Genomic DNA, 22,641 nt, shown 5'->3' on the forward strand with positions numbered 1-22,641 from the left:
AATTCCAACTCAGCTACAGGGAATGCTAAGATACTGTCCCTGAGCAATTCACCTTTGGACAGAGAGGAAAGGGGAGACATTTCAGATCGTATTTCACAGAGAAAATCATCATTATAATAGAAAGGTCCAACTTATGACATTCTCCTAAGCAAAGTAGGGAAATATGATCTAGGTGAAATTGGTATAATGTGTGTGCACAACTGGTTGAAAGGCTGGGTAACGGTGGTTCTCTGTCAAGCTGGGTGGACGTATCTAGTGGCGTTCTGCAGTGGTCACTCCTGGGTCTGATACTATTCCATATTTTCATTAATGACTTGGATAATGGGGTGGAGAACACACTTATAAAATGTGCAGATGATACCAAGCTGGGAGGAGTTGCAAGCAGAGGGTTAGAATTCAAAATAACCTTAACATATTGGAGAATTGGACCAAAAGCATCTAGATGAAATTCAATAGACAAGTGCAAAGTACTTCTCTTAGGAAAGAAAAAAACAAATGTACAGCTACAAAAGAGGGAATAACTGGCTAGGTGGTAATACCCGGAAAAGGATCAGGTGGTTATTGTGAGTCACAAATTGAATATGAGTCAACATGTGATACAGATGTAAAAGAGGCTATTATCATTCTGGGATATATTAACAGGAGTGGTGAATGTAAGACACAGGAAGTAATTGTTCCATTGTGCTCAGCACTGGGGAGGCTTCTGTTGGAGCCGTGTTTTCAGTTCTGGGCGCTACACTTTAGGAAAGATGTAAACAAATCGGAGAGTCCAGAGGAAAGCAACAAAAATGGTAAAAGGTTTCGAAAATGTGGCCTGTGAGGAGAGGTTAAAAAATGGGGCATGTTTAGTATTGAGACAAGAGGACTGAGGAGGGGGACCTGATAACAGTCTTCAAATATATTAAGGGTTGTTCTAAAGAGGACTGTGATCAACTGTTCTCTGTGTCCACTGAAGATAGGGCAAAAAGTAGGGGGCTTAATTGCAGCAAGGGAGATTTTGACTCGATATTAAAAAGAACTTTCTAACTCTAAGGGTAATTAAACTCTTGAGTAGGCTTGTGGAATCCCCATCATTGCACGTTTTTAAGAAAACTTTGGACATCACCTGTCAGGGATGGTTTAGGTTTCTTGGTTCTGCCTCAGTGCAGGGAGCTGGACATGATGACTTCTTGCGGTCCCTTCCAGCTCTACCTTTCTATTATTTTACAAAAGTCATCGTTATGACAAATAGTATGTCACTCCTAGCAGTGCTTTCATTGTTACCAGCAGCACTCCTACGGGCAGAGAGCTGCTTCCCTTGGGCAAAGGACAGAGATGAGGGGAATGGCAGCCATGATCTGGACTTCCATCATCGCTTCCGTTCAGCTCTTCCAGATGAGCAAGTCCCCATTGTGGCTGGGGAGTTTAGCAGCTGTATTTATCCCCTGTGTCATATCTGACACTACAAGCCTGATTGCTCCAACCCAATCCCTGGATTGTCAAAGAGATCAATAGTCTTCATTAAACTAAAAAGGTCAGGACCATCGTATTAGTCCTTCTGCAATATGGCTGTATGATGTCCCTAGAGTTTCTGATTACAGCCTTTGTGGTGTGGAAAGGGGCTGTAACCAAAGCATCCTCTGTTATTTTCAAACATTTTAGAGAATGGGGTGGGGTGTCGGGGAGGGGGGTTCTTTGCACAGCCCAGGATGTTCAGCACTTTTGGGAATCAAGATCAAGTCATCTCTGCTTGAGCCTCTAAAGAATGAGACCCCACCCCCAGCCCATATCGCTGACCACTGGGCCACAAGTTGGCCAAATGTGTGGTGGAAATGGCATAGTAAGCTAATGTCAATCAGTGAGGACCTCTCTATTTCTCCAGCACGCAAACCACTTTGAACCATATGTACACATTGAATCTGAACTTTGGAACAAAATGCGCTTTGGGGATATCGAAGCATAATAACAGATCTAAAGAATTTTCCAAATAAGTGAGGAAAACCCTTTAATCTTCTCCCCCCATTACTGTACTCGGCCAATTCAAACTCAGCACAGTGCTAAGACACTGTCCAAGAACAATTCACCTTTGGGCAGAGAGGAAAGTGGAGCCATTTCAGATCCCATTTCACAGAGAAAACCAGCATTATAATAGAAAGTATTATACTGCTCGTAGTGATCGCATCCTTACCTGTGCGCTGACCTGATGCGCGCTGCTTCTCTTTGGGGAAAGGATGGTGACGAGGAGAATGGCAGCCACAATCTGGAGCTTCATCTTGGCTGCTGAAAGATTCTTCCAGGTCCTGATATCCCCAGTGTGCAGCTCGAGGGTTTAGCATCTATATTTATACCATGTGTGGTACGTGACATTACAAGCTTGATTGCCCAAACTCCATGCCCGCATTGTCAAGGAGACCAATCACCTTTATCAATAAGGAAAGGTCAGACAGCTCATTTATCACCAAAACTCACCCTGTGGAATCTGATTTCTGCTTCCAAAGGCCAGGATCCAACTTCAGCTGGAAAAATAAACTGTTGTTCTCCCTAAACTTATCAAAGTGACTTATCTTTTCCTTTCTGGCATGGAGAGGCAGAACCTGCTTTATTTTTCTAATCTGCCCCAATCCCCATGCCCACCGTTTCTGCTAACTAATCAACTAGCCCATCCCTAGCCCTGCAGCCTCTCAGTTTCCCCTGCGCTCTACGGGCTGTTCCCTTGAAGGGGCCACGAGCCTGATCTTACCCTACTCTCTCAAGCGCAGTATCTTGCGCCACTGGTTCTGCCCAGTGGAACCAACAAGTCTCTCTTTACCCTCCCATGATTGCCCAGACTTTGCAGCCTGCAACTCCTGCCACTTTATTGTCTCGTTCAGGTCATGAACATTTCTTCTTTCCCTCTGCGAAAGGTCTGCCCCCCACAGTAGAGATGTGTCTACCGTAGGTGAAGATATGTCCGTCCACAGCTGAAGTATCTCCCAATCTTTCATATCCTTAACCTTCCAACCCCCCTGCAAGGACAGGAAGTGCTATTGTCCCTGTCTTACAGATGGGAAACTGAGGCACAGAAGGACTCAATAACGTAATCAAGGTCACACAGGAGTCTGTGGCACCACAGGGGATTGAGCTGTCGTGTCCTGAGTCCTAAGCTAATGCTCTAACCACTGGGCGACCCTCCTTCCATAACCTGAGTCCCAAAAGCCACCCCTGGAGGCAGGAATGTAGCAAGTAATAAAATCAGAGGCGCTCCCAAGTGTAAGGGGACTGTTGCCCCCTTACTAACATTCAGTGGGGGTGTTTTAGTTGCTAGCTGCCAGTACTAAAAAGGGGGAAGGTTGGATGGGGAATCAGGACCCTGAGACTGACAGCCCCCAGGAACAATGGGGAGAGGCCAATGCTCCAGATCAGCCTGAATGACAGGGTGAGCAGGCTAATCAGGGAGTCAGAAGGCCAAGGAGGTCCCGTCCTCGTCCTCCATGTGAGCTGGATTTGCCTGGGTCAGACAGAGTGGGGCCGAGCTAAGGAGAAAGCAGGGGCCCAAGCTAAGCTGGGGAGCAGAGCTGGGCCAGATCCAGAGGGACCTGAAAAGCAGCCCAGAGAGAGCAGACCCTGTCCTGGGAGCAGAGCTGCAGCAACCAGAGCCAGAGGGGCCAAAGAAGCAGCCCAGGGAGCTGGAGACAGCAGCAGCAGTGCAGAGGCCGAGCGGTGGAGCTGGGGCTGGAGCAGTCCGGAGCTGGGTGCGGAGAGCAGCTGGGGAGAGCGAGGGGGACCCTGGGCAGTGGGCCCAGCACAGGGAGACGCCTCAGCCAAGAGGCTCTGCAGGCCAGGCTTGGATCGTAACCCCGCCAGGGCGGGGGCGACACTGGGCAGAAGGGTCCTACCACTTAGAGCCTGAGAGCGTGTGGCCACCACCAGAGCAAGTGTCCAACCCACAGCATCCCTGCTGCACAGCCAGGGCCTGAGAAGAAGGCCTGGGACTTACGAGGAACAGACTGTGAACTGCCCTGACGTTCCAGAGACACTGTTTGTGATTTTCCCTGCCACAGAGCAGGGTGATGTGTTTCCTTTAACCTTTCTCATTCTTCCTTACTCTTTTTAAAATTAATTGTTGATTAAATAACTTGTATTTGCTTTAAGTTGTATGTAATGGTCAGTAGGTCAGAGAAGTGCCCAGTGCAGAGAGAGTACCCCGGAGTGGGGACACCCTAGCCCCTGTCCTAGGTGACCAGAGCAGGGTTGGGGGTCGAGCCCCCCAGGAATCCTGGGCCCAGCCTTGTTGGGGTTACAAGGACTCTGCCAGACAGGAGAGTGGAAGGGGAGTCCTCAAGGGCAGGGAGGCCACTGGGTAAAGGAAGTGGGCGTGAGGACTCGGATCCTTTCGCTAGCCCACTTCACCGGGGTCGTGCAGAAGCCAGGAAAGTTCCCCACAAGAGCGGGACTATTTCCCCGCTTACATAAGCATGCTCAGACTTTATGTACAGCAAAGACATCAGTGGAGTATGCTTCCATTGGGTGTACTCAGCTACTGGTTTACTGGCTGACAATAGTGTAGCAAGAGAAGGCTGAGAGTTATCCAAGTCTTCCCGTCCCAAGTAATGCTCCCCTGAACTTCTCTCCCGCAGCCATGGCTCTCAGGTCGTCCTCCTCAGAGATGTCCGCCATTCTTGGCCCCCGCTAGCAAATCGCAAATGGTTTTCTGGAGGAAAGGAATGGCAAGACTGGATTAGACCCAAGAGCCATTTCCTCCAGTATCCCATCTCCGGCACTGGCCAGCACCCACTGCTTCCAAGGAAGGTGTAAGAACCCCAATGTGGGAGAATCTGCCCCCATGAAAGTCTCATCCTTATCCCTAAGCAGGAGGTTTCATAACCCTTCCAAAATTAGGATAATGCAACATAAACCTGATTTGAATGGAAGAAGAGCCTGCACACAGGGGTTTTCATGGTTGAACTAACTCAGATTAAACTCCCACAAAATTGGTCAAATAATGTATCTTTCTTGTATAAACAAGACCTGAGAATCTGGGCCTCTGTTTTCTCTCTCTCCGCCCACAACCGGGACCCAATCCTAGAACAACAAAGAACTTCTATTGAGGCCGCTCTTTGCCTTGCCGGACACCCCACTTTTCACCTGTCACCGGTAGCATTGCTATGTTGGCACAGCTCTTTCATGCAAGAGCTCTTCTGAAAACACAGCCACACCTGACAGCCTGTTCTCCCTGTCTGCCCTTGTTCACCTCTGGCAGGCACCGATCTCATGCTGATAAGAGCCATGGGTTCTGCTTCCTCCTCTTAATGACTGACTGTTCCCATTCTTAAAACCCCATGAACTGTCCAGTGGACAAACAATAGGAGCCTGTTTAGAGTCTGACCGGGCATCACCTCAGAACAAGAGCTTTAGCCGTTTGCTGTTCAGAGACGGTGATGTAACAAGGACAGTCCACGTCAGCAGCCAGAAAGGACATTTCTTCGCATGGGTCACTCACTCTAAAATACCTTGCTGTAGGAGGTTCTCAGGATCACTCCTGCTGATTCTCCACTGGACTTCTCTCCAGATTCTAGCAGGCTGTGCAGCTCCGGGTACTCTAGGGTTTGAGGTACACAACTGAACCCCAAGTCCTGGCCTTTTCAGTCCTTACCTGGTTATTCCCTGTGGATCTGTGTGGCACAGAGCTGGGTGGTATTACCAAGTAGCCCGGGGAAACCCTATAGGAATTCCCATAGGAGATGAGATTACTATAATTATTTATCATATGTCGTATGGTAGCGACTAGGGGGCAGATAATAGGACACTGTTGTGTCAGGCACTGAACAGTCACGGAGCCCAGTGTTAACCTGCAATTTAACCCTGCAGTGAAGATGCACCTTAAGGTCCTTTTGAGCCTAATGGCAACATAAAGATGCCTTAAACTCACACCCATTTTAAGGCCTTTAGACAGGAAGCATGATCCAGTGGTTAGGGCCCAAACCCAGGGGTTGAATTCCTTGCTCTGCTACAGAGCTCTTGTGTGACCTTGGGCGAATCACAGAGGGTCTCTTTGCCAGTTGCAAAATGAGGGTAGCAGCACTTTGCTAGCTCCTGGGGAAGTCTTCAGGAGAAATTCATCAATGATTGTGACCTTCCCAGCTATTAGGCTCTCAGGGGCCACGGAAGTGCTGAAGAGAGACAGAGCAGTGTAAAGTGAGTCGGCTGAAGCAGTGCTACAGACTGGTTGGTGGATATTTGTTTCGATTTAGCAGTGGTGTGTTTCAGTTCAGCTGGTCAATTTAGGACAGAGGTCCCCAATCTGTGGGACATGCCCCACTCGTGGGGCGCAGAGGAAGATTAAGGGGGCACTCCTGGGGCACAGGCCAGCCCCCATGTGGGGTGGGGATAGGGCGCCTAGTCCCACCCTGACTGCCAGCCACACACCCAGGGATCCGCTACTAGCCGCCAGGCCCACACGCGGGGTCCCAGCTGGTGGCCCCACGCCCGGGCATCTGCTCTCAGCCCCGCGTCTGGGGATCCACCCCCGACCCAGCTGTGACCCCAGCCTCGGCCCCTTACCTCTGTCCACGTCCCCCCTCCCCGAGCTGTGACCCCGCTCCCAGCAGGCAGGGGGGGCGTAGACAGAGTAAGGGGGGGTGCAAGGTAAAAATTTTGAGGACCACTGATTTAGGATAACGCAACATAAGCCTGATTTCAATGGAAAGAAGAGCCTCCACACAGGGGTTTTCATGGTTGAACTAACTCCGATTAAAATCCCACAAAATTGGTCAAATAATGTATCTTTCTTGTATAAACAAGACCTGAGAATCTGGGCCTCTGTTTTCTCTCTCTCCGCCCACAACCGGGACCCAATCCTAGAACAACAAAGAGCTTCTAATGAGGCCGCTCTTTGCCTCGCTGGACACCCCACTTTTCACCTGTCGCCGGCAGCATTGCTATGTTGGCACAGCTCTTTCATGCAAGAGCTCTTCTGAAAACACAGCCACACCTGACAGCCTGTTCTTCCTGTCTGCCCTTGTTCACCTCTGGCAGGCATCGATCTCATGCTGATAAGAGCCATGGGTTCTGCTTCCTCCTCTTAATGACTGACTGTTCCCATTCTTAAAACCCCATGAACTGTCCAGTGGACAAACAATAGGAGCCTGTTTAGAGTCTGACCGGGCATCACCTCAGAACAAGAGCTTTAGCCGTTTGCTGTTCAGAGACGGTGATATAACAAGGACAGTCCACGTCAGCAGCCAGAAAGGACATTTCTTCGCATGGGTCACTCACTCTAAAATACCTTGCTGTAGGAAGTTCTCAGGATCACTCCTGCTGATTCCCCACTGGACTTCTCTCCAGATTCTAGCAGGCTGTGCAGCTCCTGGTACTCTAGCGCTTCAGGTACGCGACTGTACCCCAAGTCCCGGCCTTTTCAGTCCTTACCTGGTTATTCCCTGTGGATCTGTGTGGCATAGAGCTGGGTGGTATCACTAAGTAGCCCAGGGAAAGCATGTAGGAATTCCCATACCGGATCAGATTATGATTATTATTTATCATCTCTATTATGGTCGTGACTAGGAGGCAGATGAGATGAGGACCCTATTGTGCCAGGTGGTAGACACACAAATAGTGAGAGACAGTCCCAGCCCCAGCTGGGATCACGGCCCTGTGGTGCCGCATGCTGGTGGGGATGTTAGTGGAGGTGCAAGCACAAGTGGTTTGTAGCGTGAGGACATGGTCTGCTCACATCAACATAGGCACAGGCAGATGTTCCTTAGGAGGCTGGAAGGATAGACACCTCTCATAGACACCTCTCTGACCATTGGCCATTTCCAGGTGAAAACTTCTCCCCTCCCATCTCCACTTTCATTCCTATTCACTTGACTCCTGACTTCTCATTCCCCATCACCCAGCCACCACCGTCCCCACCCTCCAAGCCTCTGTCTACCCTCCTGTTTCTCCTTGCCCGGCCCCACCAGCTCCCACCTCCCTTCACATTCCCCCTCACCGGACCTTGTCTCCCCTCCCGTTCCCTCTTGCTTCACCCCACCAGCCCTCTGGTTGCCCCTTGACTGCCTCCCATCTCCCCACCTGGTCTCTAATACCCAACCCTGTCTCCCTTCCCATCCCCGTCTGCCCTCCTGTTCCCCAGTGCCTTGCCCTCCCCACTCTCCCATTCATGGCTTCATAATGTCACTATGGCAACTACAGAAAAATACTGTAATTCTGATAAATTCTGATAAAATACTTTTCAGAAAACATTCCATGTGTTTCTGGCTCCTATTACCATGATTTAGCTGCTAGAAATAGGACGGGTCAGCAACATGTAACCAGCCAGCTCCCTATAGACCACCATCAAGGGCTCCATAGAGCCCCAGTGAACGGGACCTATTCCCAGTACTGATCCAGCCTCCGATGTACTGAGGCAGGGTTGAGGGGTATGGTACTTTCTTATCTGTGTGCTGGTGAGATGTGAGATGTGGCTTCTAAGAGTTAATCTCTGTCCAGGGTCAGGTCCCTGACACAGTCCCTGAAGTCTACACAGACTGACTCTCCATGGGGCAGGAAGCTTTTCTTTTGTGGGTTTCTTAAAGGGAAGGAAGGGGCGTTCGCGACTGAAGGGTGCAGAAGGGTTTGGTTTTGATGGTCTCTACTGAGTGTTATAGACAGGCAGATGTCCTGCGATTGTGCACTTCTAAAGATTCCTTCAAACTCACATTTCCTCTGTTGTGTGGAATGCTGAACCCTAGTGCCCTGCTCTAACCACTAAACACCGTATCCCTCCCAGGGTCAGGGAGAGAACCCAGGAGTCCTGTCGCCCAGGCCCCCCTGCTCTAACCCACTAGACCTCACTTCCCTCCCAGCAGGGGAATGCTCAGAAATTTAACTTTGATCGCTTTTTTGAGGGGGGCACGTTCTGTGCCCCCCCACACCTGCCCAGGTCCCGGGAGGAGCTCTCTCTTCCCTCCTCCCCACTGCAGCCCCAGGGCTGGACACGTTCAGTGCCCCTGACGATTATTGGGGAGGGGGAGTGCCCCTGCTTGCCCCTCCATGTGCGCTTCCTGCCTCCCACAGTTGGAAGTAGAATCCAGGAGTTACTGAGAACCTGGATTTATGCAGGAAATAGCCCAGCTTGATTGTCATGCACATTGTGTAAAGAGTTGTCACTTTGGATGGGCTATCACCAGCAGGAGAGTGAATTTGTGTGGGGGGGTGGAGGGTGAGAAAACCTGGATTTGTGCTGGAAATCACTTTAGATAAGCTATTACCAGCAGGACAGTGGGGTGGGAATAGGTATTGTTTCATATTCTCTGTGTATATATAAAGCCTGCTGCAGTTTCCACGATATGCATCTGAGGAAGTGAGCTGTAGCTCACGAAAGCTCATGCTCTAATAAATTGGTTAGTCTCTAAGGTGCCACAAGTCCTCCTTTTCTTTTTGCTTTAACCTACTAGATTCTACACCCTGCGCAGCACTGAGAATAGGACCCAGGCGTCCTGACTCCCAGCCCTGCATTTCTCACCAGACTGAAGACTGTATATCTTTTTAAAAGATAATTTCTGATTGGTCTATAACTTATGGGCTTGATGCAGAAATGATGGGTGAGACTGGCCTGTTATGCCCGAGGCCAGACTAGATGATCCTAATAGTCCTTTCTGTCCTTAAAAGCTATGAATCTATTAACCACTAGGCCCCACCTTCCCACCACCACTGGGAATAGAATGCAGGTGTCTTGCTTTACAGTCTCACTGCTGTAAGTCACTAGATAACATTCATTAGTCCAAGAAACTCTTGCAGCTTGATACAGAAGATACAGAACTGGATTTGGATAGACAAGACTAGTTCTAATTAGACTGGTTTGAGAGTAGCAACCGTGTTAGTCTGTATCCGCAAAAAGAAAAGGAGTACTTGTGGCACCTTAGAAGCTGTTGCCGGAACCCAGGGCCAGAGGCGAGCAACAGCAGGGGTTCGTTGCCCGGTGTGCATCACCCAAGAATCACAACGGGGTGGAGAAGCAGAGAAGTTTATTTGCAGCTGCAAAGAAGGTACAGGGAGAATAGAATCTCAAATCCTGCACACAGAGCAGGAAGTTACACAGGCTTTTATCCATCCTTTCTTCAGCATACTTATCCAATAGCAAGCTGCCCTAAGTATCCATATAGCCAGCCAATCCAGTTACCAGCTAGTTCCCTTGTTCTCTGTACCATCTGTTAAACCATACATAAAGCTGCTTTATTCACCATTGTTCTTCCATATCCGCCCTGTTTGGCCTTGTTTAGTTTCAGGCAGCCTGACTCTGCAACATATTGTTGCAGATCCTCAGCATAACTGCTGTGAGTGCCTCCAGGCGGGGGGGGGGCAAGGACACTTGGGCCTAGTACGCAGAGCTGCTGTGAATGCCTCCAGGCGGGGGGGTGGGGGGGCCAAGGACACTTGGGCCTAGTGCGCGGGGGCTTCATCGACACTCGTGGTCTTCCATCCCCTCGAGTTACCTAGTGGCCATGCCCAGTGTCCCCAACAGGACTAACAAATTTATTTGAGCATAAGCTTTCGTGAGCTATAGCTCCTTTCATCGGATGCATTCAGTGGAAAAAACAGTGGGGAGATTTATATACACAGAGAACATGAAACAATGGGTGTTACCATACACACTGTAACGAGAGTGATCAAATAAGCTGAGCTATTATGAGCTACTTTTACGTAGAGATTGTCCAGTTTGGCCAATGTACAAGGCAGAGGGGCATTGCTGGCACATGATGGCATAGATCACATTGGTAGACACGTAGGTGAACGAGCCTCTGATAGGCTCTGATGTGATTAGGCCCAATGATGGTGTCCCCTGAATAGATATGTGGACACAGTTGGCAATGGGCTTTGTTGCAAGGGTAGGTTCCTGGGTTAGTGTTTCTGTTGTGTGGTGTGTGGTTGCTGGTGAGTATGTGCTTCAGGTTGTGGGGCTGTCTGTAAGCGAGGACTGGCCTGTATTCCAAGATTTGTGAGAGTGATGGGTCGTCCTTCAGGATAGGTTGTAGATCCTTGATGATGCTCTGGAGAGGTTTTAGTTGGGGGCTGAAGGTGATGGCTCGTGGCGTTCTGTTATTTTCTTTGTTGGGACTGTCCTGTAGTAGGTAACTTCTGGGTACTCTTCTGGCTCTGTCAATCTGTTTCTTCACTTCAGCAGGTGGGTTTTGTAGTTGTAAGAACGCTTGATAGAGATCTTGTAGGTGTTTGTCTCTGTCTGAGGCGATGGAACAAATACGGTTGTATCATAGAGCTTGGCTGTAGACAATGGATCGTGTGGTGTGGTCTGGATGAAAGTTGGAGGCATGTAGGTAAGTATAGCAGTCAGTAGGTTTCCGGTATAGGGTGGTGTTTATGTGACCATCATTTATTAGCACCATAGTGTCCAGGACGTGGATCTCTGGTGAGGACTGGTCCAGGCTGAGGTTGATGGTGGGATGGAAATTGTTGAAATCATGGTAGAATTCCTCAAGGGCTTCTTTTCCATGGGTCCACATGATGAAGATGTCATCAATGTAGCACAAGTAGAGTAGGGGCATTAGGGGACAAGAGCTGAGGCAGCGTTGTTCTAAGTCAGCCATAAAAATGTTGGCATACTGTGGGGCCATGCGGGTACCCATAGCAGTGCCGCTGATTTGAACCCTAATTAGACTGTTGCACAAATCATTACAAATCATACGCAGGATCCATAGGGTCAGCAGAGAAACATTCCCTATGAAGCTCTCTTGCTTAAAGGGAGATCTATTGAGAAAGAGTGCTGTGATGAAAAGGGGCCACTCCTGGGTAAAGCTGGCCTTCAATGGGTGAAAGAACGGGAAAGAACATCCTGTACCAGGGAGAGGAATTCTGAGATAGACTGGAAAGGGAAACCTCTGCAGCAGCAGTTGGCTCAGTAGCAGATATATAGGCCAAGGCCTGTTCCACCCAATTCAGGACATTTTAACCTCTGAGAAGCCTAAGGGAACTGGTAAGCCAGTAGTATGAAGATAGACAAAAGGATGGATGTGTGTCAACTGTGAACAGCAAGACCATTTAGTACAAGACTGTGAGAACTCACCTCAGCCCAATTTAGCGCAACAACGGCAAAGTTGCCTGCTGGAGGATTTGCGTGACGGGGACAGCCAGCAAAGCAGTCATGTAGAGGCACAGAGTACAATCTGGATCTCATGAGGACAATCCTGGAGAAGACTCAGCATACTAAAAGAGTTTCAGACAGCAAGACCATAGCCTGGAAGGACAAATGTGCAAGATTCTGTTCCTGTTGATTGGAAAGTTTTGCAGTGACAAGATAGGCATATAGGACACTTGATTCACTTTCTGGAGTCTGGCCCTTGACCCAGTCAGGGTGAGGAGGAGAAGGAGAAATATAATATATATATATAAAATATTATATATATATATATATATATATATATATATATATATATATATATATATATATATATTTAACTGGGAATTGGTCCTGCTTTGAGCAGGGGGTTGGACTAGATGACCTTCTGGGGTCCCTTCCAACCCTGATATTCTATGATTCTATGATTCTATGATTCTAAGACCTGTCTATACTTAACGAGACTGGCCAAAGCTTTTTATGTTCAGTGGGGTTTTGTACAGAAAGATTCAGAAAAGAGTAGATTTGGGGTAGCTAGTGATTCCCTACACTCATTGAGACAGCATTAGAAGGAATCCCTGGGAAGATATGCACCACATGGGAATAGAAAGAACACTAGAGTTGCTAGAGGTCAGTTTTATTTGCCTTAAATGACCCGAGCCGTAGAAAGGAAATGTCTGCAATCAGAACTCAATCCTCAGTCAGCGGAATTTGACCCAAACAAGAGGAGTCAACTTCATGAAGATCAACTGGAAGGGACACAAACCAGGGAAATTTCCCACCACAACATCTGTAGAGAGTACTGCAGAGGTATCTATTGGATCTCACAGAACATGGCAAGTTAGAAGCCAATTAGTCCAATTTGGTGACCATCTCCCTCACTCTGTTATTAATCCAAGGGCTGGAATATAAGGAGCCCTAGACTTTGGTTTGCTGACAAGGCAAGTGTTTGGGAAAGAATCAAGTTGCTGCTGTTCTTTCCAAGTGGTGAAGGTGACACATGCCACGTGTTATGAAGAGTGAGACCTCATCTCAGAAAGAAGATCAGAGAGCACTATGTTTGCTATGTGTGTGCTAACGTGTAAAGGCTATGTTGAAAGCTTGTATTTAAATATATGCAACAGCACCAAAGTGGGAAGGCTGTATAAGGGCTAGATTTAATACCAAATAGCTTGTGTTTAAAAAATTATTCAGAAGAATTCCAGATACTATTTGCAGGGTGTTTGCATGTGTTCAGTGTTAGTTTATAAGACATTGCACTGGACTCTCTCTCTCTCTCTCTCTCTCTCTCTCTCTAGCTGCTTGGGAACTGTTAAGACCTATGTTCAAGGTTTTACATACAAGAGCCCTGAGGTTTAACTCTGTGCAAAAGCTTGTGCTTCAACAACGGGCTCAGCTGAGGACGTGCAAGAAAGAGGGGTGTGTAACCAAGTTACACATCCTAGTGGCGCAGCAACCCTTATCCTGTTATGTGTTGTCTTCAGATACCACCTCCCCTCTCCTTTCTCCTGTGTGATGTCACCCAGAGCCCCTGTCGTTTCCCAGGCGATTGTAGTAAACAAGTCCCTGGAGGTTCTGCTATGCCATGTGAGTAATGGCTTCCTCAGCCCCAGGCCAATTCAGTTACTCACCTCAGAGCCAAGGTACTGAATGGAAAATACAGGGGATGGTGGGAGGGACCCAGTTGTTTCTGGAGCTGACTAAGAAGAGGGCATGGTAGAATAACATGCAGGCCAGAGGGCTCTTCCACTCTCAATGGAGGTGGATCATGCCCATGTTCAAGTCAGCCAAGACCTTCTCTGCCTCCCAACTCACCACTCCATCCTACATTCCTTCTGCTGTCTCTCTACCTCTCACCCCCATCACTGCCCCTCCACTCCCGTTGCTGTTCCCATGTTGGTCTCCCCTCCACACAACACTGCTTGTTCCCCGTTCCCCTCCCTGGGACTCTCACCTTGTTGTTTTGGGCAGGCAATGGAGGGAACCCAGCTGCTCCGGCCTCAGCCATCACCTCCAAGCCCAAAGGAGGAAGAGTAGGGAGCGGCCAGCAAGAATTCCTGCTCCCCCCACCACGCATTTTCAACCAGACAGCTCTGCCAAGCAACAACTCAGGGCTCATCTACAGCCTGATGGATGCCACTGTGTCCTCGCCCTCAGTGCTGGTCCAGACCCTGCCGGGGTCCTTCCCAGACATCTATGATGGAGACACCAAGAAGTGGGAGGAGCATTTCCACAGCATCCAGAGAGCCTACAAGGAATTTGGTAAGGATGATGACTTGGCCATCCGGGTGCTGACCGAGGACTTCACCCTGCCATTCCCATTTACCTGGCCGGCTGAAGGTGAGGCATCCCTGCAGCCATCCTATGACCCCACCGACTGCTCCAGCTTCGACTTCTTCCTGCACCCAGGCAAACCCGTGCCTCGGATCCTGCAGCCGCTGCATGCCACCACCCAGGCCTTCTTCAAGAAGAGACGCCTGGAGCAGCTGGCCCTCAACTATGCCAGCCAGGGTTCCCAGGGGCCACCAGCACAAGGAGCCACTCCCCCGATGCAGACAGACGTTGTGATGATCACCAGCCTGCCGCATGTGAGCACCTCCACCATTCCTGGAGAACCCACCTTCCTTCTAAAGGATGTCAAAGGCCTGAGGAACATCCAGCCTGCCCCTGTGGCAGTCTCCAATCCTGCCCCACCACAGCTAGGAAATCCTGGGTTCCTTACCCCAACCATTTCCCATTTAAACCTTCAGTAATGCTCCAGATGTGAATGAACCCAAACGTGGCCCATCTGAATACTCCAGATGTTTATGAAACCTCGACAAACCGCATGTGAACACTCAATAATGCTCCAGATGTTTATGAACTCCAGCGCTGCCCGTCTTAATGTTCCAGATGTTTATGAACTCCAGCACTGACCATAACACACACTGATGTTCCAGATGTTTTTGAAGCCCAGTTCTGCTCACCTGTCCACTCAGGTAAATCTACATTGCAAAAAACCAACCCCATGGCAGAAAATCACAGAGCCAAGGTCAACTGGTTTGGGCTCATGGGGGCTCATGCTGCTGGGCTTAAAATAGCAGTGTAGACGTTGGCACCCAGGATGGAGCCCAGGCTCTGAGACCCTCTCCCCTTGCTGGGTTTCCAGCCTGGCATGGAACGTCTACACTGCTATTTTTAGCCTTGTAGTGTGAGCTCCGCAAGCCCGAGTCAGTTGACACAAGCTCCGAGAGTTGCTGCTGCAACGTAGACATATCCTCAGTGATGATCCAGATGTTTGTTGTCTAGCTAGGATCTGTATGTTACAGCCTGGGTTGAAAGTTTAATAAAAATCGGCCTATCTGCTGAAGAGGGACCCTACCAGCCTACCCTGTATATGGAGAGAGCATCCCGGGGCGAAGATTAGTAAAATCAAATCAACTTGGACTCTTCTTTGATCTTAGAATGAGCTCATCGGACAGAAACATAGATCCTCTTCCACACCACAGCCAGGTCTCTCGCCATGGGAAGTCAGAGACGAGTTGTGGGAGGCTCAGTCCCGTTACCAGCAGGACAGGTGTCAACACAAGTCAGCTGTCCTTTTCACTATCACCTTCAGCACCATGGTCAGGGATTAAAATAGGCCCAGGACACTGAAGCTGCAGCATCCAGATGAAGGCTGGTCAAAAACTTGCCATCAAAAACGGTATGTCCCAAAACCGAAATATTTCCATTCTCAAATGCCACCAGGGTGCCTCATGGGAGCTGTAGTTTGGGTGACTCGTGCTTTTGGGCTAGGCCCTGATCAGGCTCCCATGATACACCAGGGTCATACAACTGCCATGATGCATGGCTTCCCCTTGCTAAGCGAGGAGCTGGCAGTCCCTCGTGGGCGATGTCCAGATGGGGAGCCTGGTCCCCAGAGCAGAGTATGAGGCACCATTTCAGAATGGAAATCCTGCAATTTTTTTCCCCCCAAAACTCCAAATTTAATCCCATTTTCCAGCTCTAATCCAGACCTCTTCCTACTCTCCAACTGGCAGGTCCCGCTCCTCTCTGTCCCCTGCAAATCCATATCATGAGTGTGTGTATGGGGAGCTGAGCTCTCAGTCATAGGGTGGGTGAGGATTAATGCACCAAACAATTCCTAAATTCTGCCCCCCCAGCACTGGCAAACCCCACTGTGACACTTCCCGGGGATACCCAGGGCTGGGAGACACCCTGCTACCTTCTGCTCTTCCCATGCAGGAGCCACCTGTGCTAGCCATGGGTCAGCTCCCCAACTCCACCAGCCACAGGTGACACAAGCAGTCAATCCTCAGTCTGTGCAGACCCCACTGTCCCTCTGCAGGTTAGTGAGAGGTGCACTCCAGCTCCCAAGCCTGCCAAGCATCTTCAGCATGGACCCCCGGGTGCACTGGACACTCACTGTGTTTTCTCCCAAGGACAGCACCCCGCAGCTTGCCAGTCATACCTCAGATCACCGCTCTCCTTAAACACAGCTCTTAGGGAGAAAGCAAGCAAACATTTATTTAACAAAGAGTAGATTTCAAATAATAGCAAGTAGGAGTAACTGGAAACAAAAAGTTACATGTAAAATAAAATCACAGCACATATCCGAGGGCCTAGGCAATTAACCAAATACTAAGGGTTGCTCCCCCAAAGATCCTCACAGCGATTTACAGCCTGCTTGGCTGTGACCTTCTGTTCATAGGCAAACACACAGCTTGCTTCCTAGGAGAAGGATCCGGCCTGTCTCTTTGCAACCCCAGATATCTCAAAACAGTCCTTTGATCTTTGTTCATAAAGTGTGCGCTCCTTCTTGTAGATTTCACGGTCTCTTGTCGATGTCACAATCTTGATTAGCTGGTGGCTGTATATGAAAATAAACTTACATTCTGAGATGCACAGTGCACAATGATCAGACAGAGAGATAAGCACCTGCTGCCCCCTGCCTGAACAAAGCCTGTCTGAGGCATGTCCCCACCTGGTGACCTGCCTTTGACTTCAAAAGCTTGAAGACATAATTTCCAGTATAAATACATCACTCCTTAAATATGATCCTACATACATTACACAAAGATGATGATCACTACTGGCTCTCAGCAGACACCTTATGACATCCTTCGGTGAATTCTTCTGCATATACTTGACCCAGGGGATTCGTGTAAAAGTCTCCCCCATCCCCCCCGTGCCTTCTGCCAGTTGGCACAAGGAGGTTTCTGTTTCACCTGTCACACAAGACTTTGGGAAGTCCTGGGCCAAATCTCATTCAGTGGGACCTGCGTTCTATGACCCTAGTGCCCCCGTGACCCCCCACCAACACGCCTCTGCTTCTCCCTCAGCAGCCGCCTCTCCCTGAGGTATCCCAATGAATCCCTTCCCGTTCCTTTCTACAACCCTTAGTCACCAGTGTCGGGATTACAATGACGCCAGTGGCTCCATGGAGCCAGGCCCATGCTGAGAAGGGGCCCCGGCCTGCTCTGCTTGCACTGCGCCCCAAGACCCTGCCAGCCCGCTGGCTCCCCCCTGCCCAGCCAAGGGCTCCTCTCCGCCCCCTGGCCCCACCCTCCTGCTCCTCTCTGCCGCTGGCTGGACCCTTGTGCACCTCAGGCTCCAGGTATGGGCTGTCTCCCCAGAGATGAGCTGCCTGGGACTGGTGCAGAAGCCTGGCCAGTCTCAGCCAGGTGTGTGTGGGGGGGAGTGACAGTGTGGGGGGCTTGCCTGGGCCCCTCCAGGCACGTGGGTCCTGAGGGAGCCCAGGCGGAGCAGGCCCTGGCCTGGCTGATCGCGGCACTCCCGAGGGGCTGGAGCGATTCCCCGTCCCGGGACCAGCCCTGGCTGCGCTGCCGGCTCACCCCAGCAGACCCAGTCGCCTCCCAGCAGGGCCAGTGAGTGCGGCCGGGAGGCAGGGGTGGGGAGTGGGTTTCTGGGGGGTGCTGGGCTGTGAGGGGACGGGGAAGATCTGTGTGTGTTGGGGCACTAGGGAATGGAGGTACCGTGGGGGGTGCTGGGCAGCTGCGGTGGGCAGGGCTGTCCTTAGGCATACGCAGCTGCGTAGGGCACCCGGAAATTTGGGCGACCACCGGGACAGCCGGTAAGAGCGGGTCGGCTCCCGCATACCCAGCACGCGCTGCAGTCTCCTTAGGCAGGGCCCGTATTCACAGAGCCGAATGCACCGGGGGGTACGCGGGTCTCTGTGGGGAACTGTGACTCTCCAGCACCGTGAGGCGGGGCGGGCGGCTCGGTATCCTTTGGTGCCTCGTCCCTCCCGCCCAGGCTGTGAGCCCGGGCTGCACACGAAGCTCAGTGTGTGTCAGCAATGGGTGGGGGGCTCTTCTGGGGGGTCCGTGGGTGGGGGTGGTGGCTGTGCCCCAATTCGGGCATGGGGGCACCAGTTTAATAATGCTGCGTAGGACCCCATAAATCCTAAGGACAGCCTTGGTGTTGGGGCTGTGGGCAGGGGGGCGCTGGGCAAGGGTGGTGTTGTGCAGGGGGCTGTGGATTTGTGAGGGGTGATGAGGGGAGGTGCTGGGCATAGCAAGTCCGGGGGGGCTCTGGCCATAGTGAATCGGGGGAGGGGGGCATGTATCGGTGTTGGTCGGGGGTGCTGTGTGCGACGGCATGGGCCCGCCCCCAAGGGGAAGGGGCATGCTGGCAGCACAGGGCCAGGCGGGCCACTGTGCATCTGGCAACTCCCGGTTTGTAAATAGTGCCCCTGCCATGCCATGCCCCATTGCCTCTGGCCGGCCCCTCGCTCCGGGGACTGACGTCCCTCACCATGCTCCGCTGCCTCCAGGGGGGCCCCCAAAACGTTAATCCAGCCCTGCGAGTCACGTGACTGCCCCCAATGCCCTGAGTGCCAGCCCCGGGCGGAGTGATGTCATCAAGGGCTGAGGGGCGGGGTCTTTTATCTCCATGGCGACGCTATGAAATCGTGGAACTTGAGTGTGGGTCGGGACGTCTCAGCCCCACCCACTGACGCCAGCGGAGAGTCCGGGCTGCGATTGCCACAGGTCAGTTGGGTGAAAACAATCCAAACGAGCCGCTTTGGAAAGTCCCGGCGGTGCCATATCCCCAGGCTCAGCGGAGTGGGGTTTATTCCGGGGCTGGGTGATCCCTGCCCCACAGCCCCGCCCGGACTCTGAATGGCCCCATTTCCATACCTCAGCCTCCATTTCCCCGCCTCAGTCCCCCCTCTTTGAACCAGGGGCCGTGATAGTTCCCCGGCCTCCCAGCGGCGTTGTGGGGATAAAGGCAATAACCGCGTGTGAAGGGCAGAGACGCCACGGTGAGGGGCCCCACATCGGTTATAATGAACTAATCACCTTCTGCTGCCTTTATGCAATAAACGTCCCAGTTTGCTGAAAGGGCCAGAGCCTCCCTGGTGTCAATCAGGAATAACTGGAGTATACCGAAAGCGGCTGCAGTGACTTTACACTAGAGGAGGATTTGGCCCCATGAGGAATTTGCTCCATCCCTTGGGTGTGAGGCAAAGCCCAATGAGGGCAGGGGGATAAATCCCATTGGCTCTGGCAGGCACTGGATTAGTCCCGCAATGTGCTTGTCTCCTGTACACTGGCAGAGGTTGTCCTGTGAGTCTGACACTGAGACGGGCCCCAGGAGAGCCAACGTGCCAGGTCTCCGAGGAGAGAGTGACTCAAAACCAGACTCACTCTGGATTAGGGTTTGCCGATGAAGCAAGGGAACTGTGCCCCGGGAAGGAAAGGGAGACACTGACGGTAGAAAGAACGAGGAGTCCTTGTGACACCTTAGAGACTAACACATTTATTTCCGCATAAGCTTTCATGGGCTAAAACCCACTTCATCGGATGCCTGGAGTGGAAAATACAGTAGGGAGATCTATATATGCAGAGAACATGAAAAGATGGGGGTTGCCATACCAACTGTAACGAGACAAATCAATTAAGGTTGGCTATTATCAGCAGGAGAAAAAAAACTTTTGTAGTGATCATCAGGATGGCCCATTTCAAACAGTTGAGAAAAAGGTGTGAGTAACAGAAGAGTGTTAAACAAATGGTAGGTTTGTGTTGCATTCACCCAGTTGCCGGGTCTCCTGCCTAAGCCCGAAGCAGGGTGTGTGTCACTTCTGCCCCCGCATGGCTGCCAGGAGAAGGGGGTTTCACTATTGCACAGTAATAGTGGGCAGTGTCCTCGGCTTTCAGGTCGGACAGATACAGCTCACTCTGGGAATCGTCCCTGCAGATGGTGAATCGGCCTTTCACTGAATCAAGGGAGCGTATATCACTCCCACCGGGGTTTATCTGAGCAACCCATTCTAGTCCCTTGCCAGGAGCCTGTCGGACCCAGCCCCTCCAGGAGCTGCTGAAGGTGAACCCGGAGGCTTTGCAGGAGAGGTGGAGAGAGTCTCTGGGCTTTTTCACACACCCCTCTGGACTCCACCAGCTGGACCTGGGACCGGACACCTGAGAATAAAGACAGCCCATTAATATCAGTAGAGAAATAGCGATAACACAATATTCTTCTAACTCTGCCAGTTATTTGGAGGAAGGAACGCACCTTCTAAAGCTGCTACAGCGAAAATTAAAAGGACCAAAAATCTCATTTTCCCTGGTGCTGGAGGGGAAAGTTCTCAGGGGACTGGCTGGTAACTGCACTGGAAGTGGGGTCTGCGGACTGTGTCTCCGGATGCAGCCTGGGCACAGAGAGGCACAGATTTAAACAGGAAACTTGTCTCTCTCATTTGCATGCCCCCACCTTATAAGAGACACACACTCCTCCTGCCAGTGATCTGATTGACTCGCCCTAGTCTAAGGAGCCTGTTGTCCCCTTACTACCCTTCAGTGGGGGTGTTTTGGTTGGGTAGCTCCCAGCACCAAAAGAATGGAGAGAGGCCAATGCGCCAGGTCAGCCTCAGTCTCTGAGCCTGATTGACAGGGCGGGCTAATCAGGGAGTCAGGAGGGTGGCGTGGGGTGGGTCCCACGGGAGTCAGGAGGGTGGCGTGGGGTGGGCCAGATCCAGAGGGGCCGAAAAGCAGCCCAGGAAGCAGGTCAGAGCTGGGAGCAGAGTCACAGCCCTGGTCTACACTAGGACTTTAGGTTGAATTTAGCAGCGTTAAATCGATGTAAACCTGCACCCGTCCACACAATGAAGCCCTTTATTTCGACTTAAAGGGCTCTTAAAATCGATTTCCGTACTCCACCCCTGACAAGTGGATTAGCGCTTAAATTGGCCTTGTCGGGTTGAATTTGGGGTACTGTGGACACAATTCAATGGTATTGGCCTCCGGGAGCTATCCCAGAGTGCTCCATTGTGACCGCTCTGGACAGCACTCTCAACTCAGATGCACTGGCCAGGTACACAGGAAAAGAACTGCGAACTTTTGAATCTCCGTTCCTGTTTGGCCAGCGTGGCAAGCTGCAGGTGACCATGCAGAGCTCATCAGCAGAGGTGACCATGATGGAGTCCCAGAATCGCAAAAGAGCTCCAGCATGGACCGAACGGGAGGTACAGGATCTGATCGCTGTATGGGGAGAGGAATCCGTGCTATCAGAACTCCGTTCCAGTTTTCGAAATGCCAAAACCTTTGTCAAAATCTCCCAGGGCATGAAGGACAGAGGCCATACCAGGGATCTGAAGCAGTGCCGCATGAAACTTAAGGAGCTGAGGCAAGCCTACCAGAAAACCAGAGGGGCAAACGGCCGCTCCGGGTCAGAGCCCCAAACATGCCGCTTCTATGATGAGCTGCATGCCATTTTAGGGGGTTCAGCCACCATTACCCCAGCCGTGTTGTTTGACTCCTTCAATGGAGATGGAGGCAACACGAAAGCAGGTTTTGGGGACAAAGAAGATGATGAGGAGGAGGAGGAGGTTGTAGATAGCTCACAGCAAGCAAGCAGAGAAACCGGTTTTCCCGACAGCCAGGAACTGTTTCTCACCCTGGACCTGGAGCCAGTACCCCCCGAACCCACCCAAGGCTGCCTCCTGGTCCCGGCAGGCAGAGAAGGGACCTCCGGTGAGTGTACCTTTTAAAATACTATACATGGTTTAAAAGCAAGCATGTGAAAGGATTAATTTGCCCTGGCATTCACGGCTCTCCTGGATGTACTCCCAAAGCCTTTGCAAAAGGTTTCTGGGGAGGGGAGGGCAGCCTTATTGCGTCCTTCATGGTAGGACACTTTACCACTCCAGGCCAGTAACACGTACTCGGGAATCATTGTACAACAAAGCATTGCAGTGTATGTTTGCTGGCGTTCAAACAACATCCGTTCTTTATCTCTCTGTGTTATCCTCAGGAGAGTGAGATATCATTCATGGTCTCCTGGTTGAAATAGGGTGCTTTTCTTCAGGGGACATTCAGAGGAGCCCGTTCCTACTGAGCTGTTTGCCTGCGGCTGAACAGAAATGTTCCCCGCTGTTAGCCACGGGGAGGGGGGAGGGTTGAGGGGGTAGCCACGCTGTGGGGGGAGGCAAAATGCGACCTTGTAATGAAAGCACATGTGCTATGTATGTAATGTTAACAGCAAGGTTTACCCTGAAAGAGTGTAGCCACTGTTTTATAAAATGTGTCTTTTTAAATACCGCTGTCCCTTTTTTTTTCTCCACC

The sequence above is a fragment of the Lepidochelys kempii genome, chromosome 24 (assembly GCF_965140285.1).
Source record: "Lepidochelys kempii isolate rLepKem1 chromosome 24, rLepKem1.hap1, whole genome shotgun sequence".
NCBI lineage: Eukaryota > Metazoa > Chordata > Testudines > Cheloniidae > Lepidochelys > Lepidochelys kempii.